Source organism: Elephantulus edwardii, unplaced genomic scaffold (genome assembly GCF_000299155.1).
Source record: "Elephantulus edwardii isolate Elephantulus edwardi_28Jun2011 unplaced genomic scaffold, EleEdw1.0 scaffold00045, whole genome shotgun sequence".
Taxonomy (NCBI): domain Eukaryota; kingdom Metazoa; phylum Chordata; class Mammalia; order Macroscelidea; family Macroscelididae; genus Elephantulus; species Elephantulus edwardii.
In genome coordinates, this window is record NW_006399795.1 from 1011933 (window position 1) to 1022837 (window position 10905).

The 10905-nt window shown below is 39.2% G+C and overlaps 1 pseudogene; it reads left to right on the top strand.

Annotated features, from left to right (window-relative positions):
- Positions 1 to 585: 585 nt before the first annotated feature.
- Positions 586 to 1363, top strand: LOC102854662 (annotated as a pseudogene).
- Positions 1364 to 10905: the final 9542 nt, after the last annotated feature.

Consider the following 10905-nt stretch of genomic DNA (forward strand, 5'->3'; position numbering starts at 1 on the left):
TTCTCTCAACCCTGATGTTAGTCCCATTTTACAACAGTGGCCCTAGGCAATATTTGTCCTTTTATGGCTGAGATATTTCACTCAGCATAATGTCTTCCAGGATCATCCATTTTGCGTAATATTGTATGAGTTCCTTGTTTTTCAAAGCTGCATAGTATTCCATTGTGTAAATATACCACAGCTTCTCTATCCATTCATTTGTTGATTGGCACTTGAGTTGTTTCCAGCTCTTTGCTATTGTGAAAAAAGCCACAATAAACATGGGTGTGCATATAGTTGCATGGGTGGCAGTTCTGGTTTCTTTAGGGTAAATTCCCAGTAGTGGAATTGCTGGGTCAAAGGGTATTTCTATTTCCAACTTTTTGAGAAAGCACCATGCAGCCTTCCATAGTGGTTGCACCATTTCACACTCCCACCAACAGTGAATAAGGCTTCCAGTTTCTCCACAACCCCACCAGCCTTTGATGTTTGCTGTTCTGTTAAATTTTGCTATTCTTACTGGGGTGAGATGATATCTCATAGTTGTTTTCCCTTAGCTTTCTTTTTTTAAATAAAACAACTCTTTTTTCCTTCACAGCACTCGCCATGGCCTGAGGTCCTAAGGAACACTTGAAGCAAATTACAGCTCCTAAGCGTTGGATGCTCGACAAGCTCACAGGAGATTTTGCACCTCGTCCGTCAGCGGGACCCCACAAGTTCAGAGAATGTCTTCCTCTTATTGTATTCCTCAGGAATAGGCTCAAATATGCACTGGCTGGAGCTGAGGTGAAGAAAGCAAGCATGCAGCACTTCATCAGAGTGGACAAGACTCGTACATGTATCCTGCTGGATTCACAGGTGTCATCAGCACTGGTAAGACAAGCGAGCAGTTCTGCCTCATCTATGACACAAGGGTTGTTTTGCTGTTCACTGTGTTACAGCTGAAGAGGCAAAGTACAAGCTGGGCAAAGTGAGGAAGATGTTTGTGGGTACAAAGGAAATCCCCCACTTGGTGACTCATGATGCTCCAATAGTTGGTTACCCAGCTCTCCTCATCAAGGCGAATGACAGAGGAGTGATTAATTTAAGCACAGGAAAGATAACCAACTTCATCAGATTCGACACTGTCAATGTGTGATTGGTGGAGCGAATCTTGGCCGCTTTGGTGTTATCACCAACAGAGGAAGACATCCGGGTTCTTTTGATGTTGTGCACGTGAAGGATGCCAACGGGCACAGCTTTGCCTCAAGGTTCTCCAACATTTTTTGTCATTGGCAAAGGTAACAAACCTTGGATTTCCCTGCCCAGGGGTAAGGGCATTCAACTTAGTATCGCTGAAGAGAGAGGCAAGAGACTGACAGCAAAACAGAGCAGTGGCTCCTGATGTGGTTGTTTTCTTGTGGATAGGAGTGGGGCTTATGGGACCTGGGGCGCCAGTCCTCCTTTTCACTCTTTGGGAGATTACAATCTGAGACTTCCTTTCTCTCACACATGTAACTCATCCTTACCCTCTCCACGAGCAATTGCAAGAAGCAGTTCCAGCTGCCAGAGAAGATGGCTGTTCAAGGAACCCGTAAAAGAAAAACACATGTGCTTATGACATAATTAAATAGATTTAAAAAATGAGCAACACCACCAACAAAAAACCAAACAACTGTATTTTTTTATTTGAGTAGAGGTTACCAATCATATTATTTTTTCATACAATCATTCATAGACTTTTTTATTAACATTAAGTCCTCTTGATTGTACAGTTGTTTTTTTTTAAAAAAACCTAAGGAAAAGGAAACTAATCTGCATATCTTTTAAATCTATATGCAGAACAGATCATCTGGGAGGCAGGGCTCTATGAGGAGAAATGTGACATCAGGATTGGAGGAAGATGCATCAACAACCTGCATTATACAGATGACACAACCTTGCTTGCTGAAGCTGAGGAGGACCTGAAGCACTTGCTGCAGAAGGTCAAGGACTGAAGCCATCAATATGGATTGAAGCTCAACACCAAAAAACCAAAGATTCTCACCACTGGGACAGTTGGCAGCATCATGATAGATGGTGAAGAGATTGAGATTGGTAATAGCTTCAGTTTGCTTGACACAGCAGCCAGGAAATTAAAAGATGAATTGCATTGGGGAAGTCTGCTGTCAGAGACCTCTCCAAAGTACTGTAGAACAAAGGTGTCAGTCTGGAGATGAAAGTGCACCTGATACAGGCCATGCATGGTCTTTGCAATTACTTGCTATGCTTTAGAAAACTGGACAATGACTAGGAATGATAGAAGGAGTTGATGCCTTTCAGCTGTGGTGCTGGAGAAGAGTATTGAATATAACATGGACTGCTAAGAGAACAAACAAGTTCGACCTGGAGAGGGTGAAACCAAGCTGCTCCTCGGAGGCAAGGATTCTAAAGCTTTGTCTGACATACTTTGGATATGGTGCAAGGTGGGATCAGTCCCTGGAGAGATTTGTCATGCTTGGGAGGGTGGAGGGACAGTGCAAGAGAGGAAGACTCTCAATGAGATGGGTTGAGTCAGTGACTAAGGTAATGGGGGTAGGTGTGTCAGAGACAATAAGATTGGCACAGGATAGAGCAGGTTTAGTGCTATTGTCACTATGAGTCGAAGGTGACTCAACGGCACGTAACAACTATTGATTAATATAGCTAATCACAATATTCAATCAGCCTATTGTGGAAATTATTGAACAATATCACAAGTAAGAAAAATCTTGCTGAAGATTTCCCCAAACTGACTAAAACTGCCAGATATAAAACCTGGGTTTAGAAGAGGCTGTGGCACTAAAGATATCATTGCTGATGTCGGATGGATCTTGGCTGAAAACAGAACATCAGAAAGATGTCTATTTGTGTTTTATCAACTATGCAAAGATATTTGACTGTTGTTGTTGTTATGTGCCATCATCAAGTCAACTATGACTCAGAGTGGCCATATGAACAATGGCTCTGAACCTTACCTTATCCTGAGCCAACCTCCCTGTCTCTGACCCAACTGACTCCATTGCCATGGTCATAGGGTCAATCCATCTCATAAAGAGTCTTTCTCTTCTTGCTGACCCTCTACCCTTCCAAGCATGATGTCCTCCAAAGACTGATCTCTCCTGGCAACATCCCTAAAATATGTGAGGAGTTTTAAAATCCTTGTCTCCAAGGAGCAGTCTGATTTGACCCTCTCCAGGAGAGATCTGTTTGTTCTCTTGGTAGTCCATGGTATGTTCATGGTATGTTCTCAGAACACTTGCTTATGCTAATGCAAAACCTATAACCAGGCCAGAAAGCTGTTGTACAGACAGAGCAAGGGAACATTATTACATGGTTCAAAATCAAGAAAGGAGTGGGTCAGGGATGTATCCTTTCTCTATATATCTTCAATCTATATGTGGAACAGATCATTTGGGAAGCTGGACTTTATTAAGAAGAATGTGGAATCAGGATTGGAGGAAGAGTCATCAAGAACTTGAGACATTTGCTAGAGAAATCAAAGACTGCAGCCTTCAGTATGGATTGTACCTCAGCATCAAGAAAACAAAGATCAAAAATTAAAAAAAAAGAAAACAAAGATCCTCACCACCAGACCAACAGGCAGTATCATGATGTTGTTGATATGTGCTGTCAAATTGACCCCAACTCATAGCGACCCAGTGAACAACAGCTCTGAACCTTACCCTATCCATCTCCAACACACTTCATCCCATTGCCACAGTCACTGGGTCAATCGATCTCATCTAGGGCCTTCTCCTCTGCTGGACCTCTACCCTTACAAGCATGATCTCCTTCTCCAAGGACTGGTCCCTCCTAGTAACATATCCAAAGTCTTCTCAATTGCTTGCACATCTGATAGCTGGATAATGACTAAAGATGACAGAAGAATTGATACCTTTGAGTTTGTGGTGGTGGAGAAGAGCATTGAACATACCATCAAATGTCAGGAAAACAAATGGGTCTGTCCTGGAGAAAATAAAACCAGGTTGCTCTTTGGAGACAAGGATTTTGAAACTGTCTCACATACTTGTTTTCCTGACATTTTGAGCTATTTAGTTCCCTTGCTCTGTTAGTATAACAGCTTACTGGTCTAGGTATAGGTTTTGCGTTAGCACAATCAAATGCTCTGGAATTTCCGTTCTTCTCAATGTTAGTCACAATTTGTAGTAATGCACACAGTCAAATGTTTTGCACATTCCATAATGCACAAATAGACATTCTTCTGGTACTCTTTGATTTCAGCCAAGATCCATCTGACATTGGCAATTATATCCTTAGTATCACGGCCTCTTCTAAACCTTGTTTGTATTTCTGGCAGTTCTCTTTTGATATACTATTCAAGTTGGCTTTGGATAATCTTCAACAAGGTTTTGCTTGCATATGATATTAGTGATATTGTTTGATAATTTCCACACTGTGTTGGATCACCCTTCTTGGGAATGGGGATAAATATAGATCTCTCCCAGTCAGTTAACCAGGTAACTATCCTCTAGATTTCTTGACACAAGCCAGTAAAAACATCCAGGGCTGCATCTGTTTGTTGAGATATCTCAACTGGTATTCCATCAATTCCTGGAGTTTTTTTGTTGTTTTTTTTCTTTTTCTTTTTTTTGCCAATTCCTTCAGAGCAGCTTGAACTTCCTTTTTTACTACCATTGGTTCTTGGTCATATGCTACTACCTAAATAGTTCCGTGTTAGTTCATTCTTTTTCGTTACAGTGATTCTATATATTCCTTCTATCTCATTTTGATGACTCCTGGATCAATGTTCTGCCTATAACATCTTTAAGTATTGCAATTTGGTGCTTGAATTTGTTCTTCAGATCTTTCAGCTTAATTAAAATGAATTGGTCCCTTTTGATTTTCTGACTCCAGCTCTTTGCACATTTTGTTATTAGTTTTGTCTTTGCAAGCTTTGACACCTTCTGCTCAACTCTTTAGCCTACTGGTTTCCCCCCCTCTTTGTTTTGACTTCTCAGCATTCTAGTTCGATATTCAGTCTTTTCTGACATCCATCTTGGTCTTTTCTTCTTCCTCTGTCTTTGTAATGACCTTTTTCATTCTTAATGGATGATATTCTTGATATCATCCTAAAACTCATCTGGTTTGCATAATAATCCATTTTGTGCACGTATCATCTTCCCCCCCCCTTGGATGGATACAGTAGCGTAATAAACATGGGTGTGTGCCTTATCAATTAGTGCCAAAGTTGCTGGATCAAAAGTTATTCCCATTTTCAGCCTTTTAAGGAAGCTACAGGCTGCTGTCCCAATGATTACAACATTTTATATCCATCCTCCCTACTAGTCTAAGAAAGTTCTAGTCTCTCCACACTTTGACCAGCATTTGTTGTCTATCTTTCTATGAACTTTGTTATTATTGCTAGGGGGTACTGGACAATGTTTGGTCTATTATACATAGGATTGCTGTGAATCACAACAGGCTTAATGTCACCTAATGATACCAATGACATTGTTCTGGGGGGAAAATTCCTTCTTTGAATAATTTTGGTTTTAAGTTGAAGCTTTAACAATTGATCTCAGGCAAATTGTTTCAGGTAGCCATCCAGGTTTTTATGGCCCCATAGAATTTGGATTCTTCTGAAAATTGGAAATCTGTTTCACATTTCCCCCTTTTGATCAAAGATTCTTTTGCAGAATCTTTGATTAAAACATTTACTAATTGTAACCAGGTACAATCTAGTTGCTTTGGTTTCATGACAAAAGGGGCAGTCGTTGATGGAGATAAGTAACCTCACACTCCATTTTTCTGTCCTATTACAAACCCTTCCACTTTTTTCAATTTGAAGGAAGATTTGAAAATAACTCATGGACATTTTGTTTTATAGCACTAATTGCCATTGATAAAATGATAATTAATTACAATATTATTATTGACTCTCATTTTCCCTCTGTTGCTCTAGGCAAACAGAGACCAGTTACTGTATCTTGCATAGCCATGTGCATGCTTGTAAGACCTCAGGCAGCTACCTTATTTGGTCACTCCTTGGTTATTGTTATATGCCACTGAGTCGCTTGTGACTATGTACAGTAACTCTGAAGCCTGCCCTGTCCTGATCCAGTCTCACTAATTCTGACACACCAACCTTTATCAATTCAGCTTTTGCAGATATACAAATTATTGTCAGCAGTTGATTGCATTAATCAGCTTTGTAACTCTACCTTTAATCAAGCTGATTTTTCTGTGACCATAAACTAAAACTGAGCAATCCATAAGCAATACTTTCCCTTTTCTTCCTCTTCCTTATCCCTTGTAATCACTAATAAGACTAATAAGTCTCTATGTTATGTGTCACTGAATTGCCTGCAACAGCTCTGAAGCCTACCCTGAGGCTGAATTCTAAGCCAATCCCACTAACTCAGACACACCTACCTTCATTGTCCCAGTTACTTTATCACTCCATCTCATCCAGGGTCTTCCTCTCCTGTGCTGACCCTCCACCCTTCCGAGCATGATGTCCTTCTCCTTCTCCAAGGACCAGTCCTCTGGGCCACGTGCCTTAAGTATGTGAAACAGAGCTTCAAAGCACAAGGCTCAAGGAGAAACTTGGTTTTGACTTTTCCAAGACAGACTTACTGTTTTCTTGGCAGTCCGTGGCATGTTCAAGACTCTTCTCCAGCACTCAACTCAAAGTCATCAGCTCTTCTTCTGTCATCCTTAGTTATTGTCCAGCTCTCCAATGCATAGCAAGTAATTGCGAAGACCATGGTCTGGATTAGGTTCATCTTAGATTCTAAACTAGCAACATTGGTCTCTATATATTTGCCTATTCTTGTCTTTTTTATATAGGACAAGACAGATATGTCTTTTTGCAATTGACTTCTTTCACTCAGAATGTCTTCAAGCTTTATCTGTATTGTAGCATTACCATTATTTCTCTTACTAGTGGAATAATATTACACTGTATATGCATACACCACATTTGTGGTGTTAAGAGTTGAGTGATCTTGGATTCCCTAGCCATTGACTGACTTGCATTTTAAGACTATGCGTTCTCTCGCTTCTTCTTTTCCAGTGATACGATTCTCAAATTCTGCTGCTGGATCTGCTCAGTTTAATGACGAGACTAGCCAATCCCGATGTGGATAGGCTATCATAACCTATTCACATATTCCCATCCACCCACATGGCAAAGTCAGAAGGGTAGGGGAGAGCCATACCGAGCCATAATTAGCAGGACTAAGTTTTGCAATACTGGCCTAAAGCCATGGTGAGGCTGAAGGCTGGGGTGTTTGTGAGCACATGTCAGCAGCTGTTCTGACTGAGTGATTGTATTCTCCTATTTATCCGAAGTATTATTGCTACTAACTTGCAGTCAGGAAATCAAAAGACAAATTGCATTAGGTAAATCTGCTGTCGGTGATCTCTCCAGAGTACTGATAAGCAAAGATGTCAGTCTAGAGACTAAGGTGTGCCTGATCCAGGCCAAGGTCTTCACAATTACTTGTTATGTATCAGAGAGCCGAAAAATGACTAAGGATGACAGAAGAAGAATTGATTCCTTTGAGTTGTGGTGCTAGAAAAGAGTCTTGAACATGTCAAGAACCACCAAGAAAACAAATAGATCTGTCTTGGAGAGGGTGAAACCAAGAGTCTCCTTGGAGGCTAAGATTTTGAAGTTCCGTCTCACATACTTTGGGCATATGGTCCGAAGGGACTGATCCTTGGAAAAGGGCATTATGATTTGGAAGAGTGGAGGGACAGCGCAGGAGAGAAAGACTCTAGATGAGATGGATTGATATAGTAACTGGGACAATGGGAGTAGGAGTGTTGAAGTCAGTGAGATTGGCTTAGGACAGGGCAAGCTTCAGAACTGTTGTACCTAGGATCACTAGGAGTGGCACATAACAATAACCACCTGAATTATATAGCCTTTTGATTTTCCAAATATGATTCTCTGCAACCTTCAATACGACAAGAAAACGAAAATTCTCACCACTCAATGAATAAGCAATATCATGATAGATAAAGATTGACACTGTCAACACTTCATCTTATTTGGATTCACAATCAATACACTTGGTATGAACAGCCAAGAGATCAGTACACTTAGTATGAACAGCCAAGAGATCAGAAGATGTATTGCACTGGGGAAGTCTGTAGTCAGGGACCTTTCTGAATTACTGAGGAGCAGTGATGTCATTTTGAAGACTAAGGTGTGCCTGATTCAGACCATTGTCTTTTCAATCGCTTGTTATGAAAGCTTCACAATGAATATGAATGGCAGAAGAAGAATTGATGCCTTTGAGATATGGTGTTGGAGAAGAGTATTGAATGTCCCAAGGACTATCACAAGAACAGATATTTCTTAGAGAAAGTGCAGCCAGAGTGCTCCTTGGAGGTTAAACTTTGTCTGACATACTTTGGGTATGTTGATAGGAGAGGGCTGTTCCTTGGAGAAGGACATCATGCTTGCATAGGTGGTAGAATGGTGAAGGAGAGGAAGATCCTCAAGTATGTAGATTGACACAATGACTACAGCAATGGGCTTGAGCGTGTCAGAGTTTGTGAGGTTAGTATTGGGTAGAACAGGGATCAGATCTGTTGTTCATATGTTTGCTATGAGTCGTACTTGACTTGATGGTACCTAACAACAATATGGTTCTGTGTGCTATCACAAGAGATTTTGAACCCAGTAAAGTAGTAAGATTGTTGTGACAAGTCTGACTTTATGGGAATAGGTTTGTTGTTGACAGGGAAAATTCTCTTTTGTGGAATTGGTCAAGATCAGATATGGTCATCCCTATGGTGGCCCTTGTTTTTTTTACAACATCTTATTTATTTGTTATTGACATTTTTACTCTTTAGCTTTGTGAAAAGTGCTTCAGTACACATCGACATACAAGTTTCTCTTTAATCTCTTCTTTTGAGTCTTTAGGATATATACCTAGGAGAGGAATGATGGTAGTTCAAATGGTAGCTCTATCTTCAACTTTTTTTTTTTAAGTCATGGCTTTAATACACATCTTTGTATTCTTTTTTAATATCTTTTTTGTGAGTTTAATGAACACCCACTAAGAAGTTAAATTTTCATGTATTCATTGTTGCACATATTACCCACTTTTCCTCCCTCCCTTCCTCTCCCCACTTCTCTTTAAAAAAAATTCATTGTGCACAATTACCTAACTCCCCCTGCCCCCTAGTCCTCTTTGCAATGATATAATATACTTCTTGTTCTGGGTTGTTGCTGTTGTTTATATAATGCCTAGTGATAGATTCATTTTAAACAGTTCTTTCCTTCATCTGTTCCAAATACAATGATCATTATCTAGCTACTCTTACCTTATTCTCCTCCCAAGCCCCCATGTCAGACCTGCTTTATAAACAGTGGTGCTATGAAGTATTTGTCCTTTTGTGACTGAGATATTTCACTCAGCATGATGCCCTCCATGGTCCCCCATGTTGTGTAATGTTCTACAAGTTCATTGCTATTCAGTGCTGTGTAGTATTCCATTGTATGAACATACCATAGTTTTTCTATCCATTCATTTGTTGATGGATATCTTCAGCTTTTTTTAGGAATCACCTCACTGTTCCCCACAATCATTTTTTGTATTAGCCCCAATTTCCCCAAATCCTTTCCAGCATCTTGTTTTTAAAAACGTTGATGAAATAATTTCTCATTGTGATTTTTTAGCCATCACTCTGATGGCCAGTGATACCGAGAAGCTTTTCTTATGTTTGGTAGCTATTTGAATGTCCTCTTTGATAAAATGCCTTTTAAAAGACTTTTGTTCATTTTTTTCATTGAGCTATTTGTCTTTTTGTTGATGAATCATTCAAGTTTTACATATATATGGATCTATTTTTTTTAACATTTACTTATTGTTGCACATTTCCTCCTGCCCCCTCCCTCCCCTCCCTTCCCCAGTCCTCTTTGCAATGTACTTCTTATTCTGGAATGTTGTTTGACACATAATGCATAATCATACATTCCTTTAAACGGTTCTCTCTCACATTTATTCCAGTACAGTGTTCATTATCTACCCGCTTTTTTCCTATTCTCCTCCTAACCCTCCCTGCTATTCCTGTTTCATAACTGGGATATTCCACCATATTTGTCCTTTTGAGATTGAGACATTTCACTCAGCATAATATCATCCAGGGTCACCCATATTGTGCAATGTTTTACAAAGTCATTATTTTTCAGTGCCACATAGTATTCCATTGTGTGAATAGATCATAGTTTTTCTATCCATTCACTTGTTGATGGGCACTTGGGTTGTTCTGTCTCTTTGCTATTTTAAATAATACAGCAATAAACATGGGTGTGCACACATCTGTAACTGTTTGGATATTGAGTTTTACATATATTTTTGTTATTAGAGTTTTATTAGATATATAGTTTACAAACAGCACTTTTAGTTTTTTTGCAAAGTCTCCTGCTTCTTTTTTAAAAAAGTGTTTTGATGAACAATTCTTTTTCATATTTATGAGTCCTCTTTCATGTATTTTGTCTTTTGCTGTTTGTGCTTACATTATAATAGATAATCCGTTTAAAGCTGGATGGGACAACTTTGCAAACACTGCGTTTTCTTCTAAGAATTGCATGTCTTTCTGTTTTCATATGTAATCTTTAGTTCATTTTGGACATAGTTTTATGAGTAATGTGAGGCATGTATCCTGTTTTGTCTTTTAATTTTATTTTTTAACTTTTTATTTATTTATTTTCTACTAGTTTATTTACAAAATTCAAATACAAATTTGAACAGTATTTTTCCATTACCATTTATTAACAGATATTAACCCAAAATTAGTGGCCATTTCTACCAGGTTCAAAATTTTTCGAAAACAAATAAAATAGAACAAACATTGCAACTAGGAACAAACTTTGACAGAACAACAGAGAATATTCAGGCTTTATAAAAATGTTTTGAAAAGAACAAGTTGCAGTTTAAAAAGCTT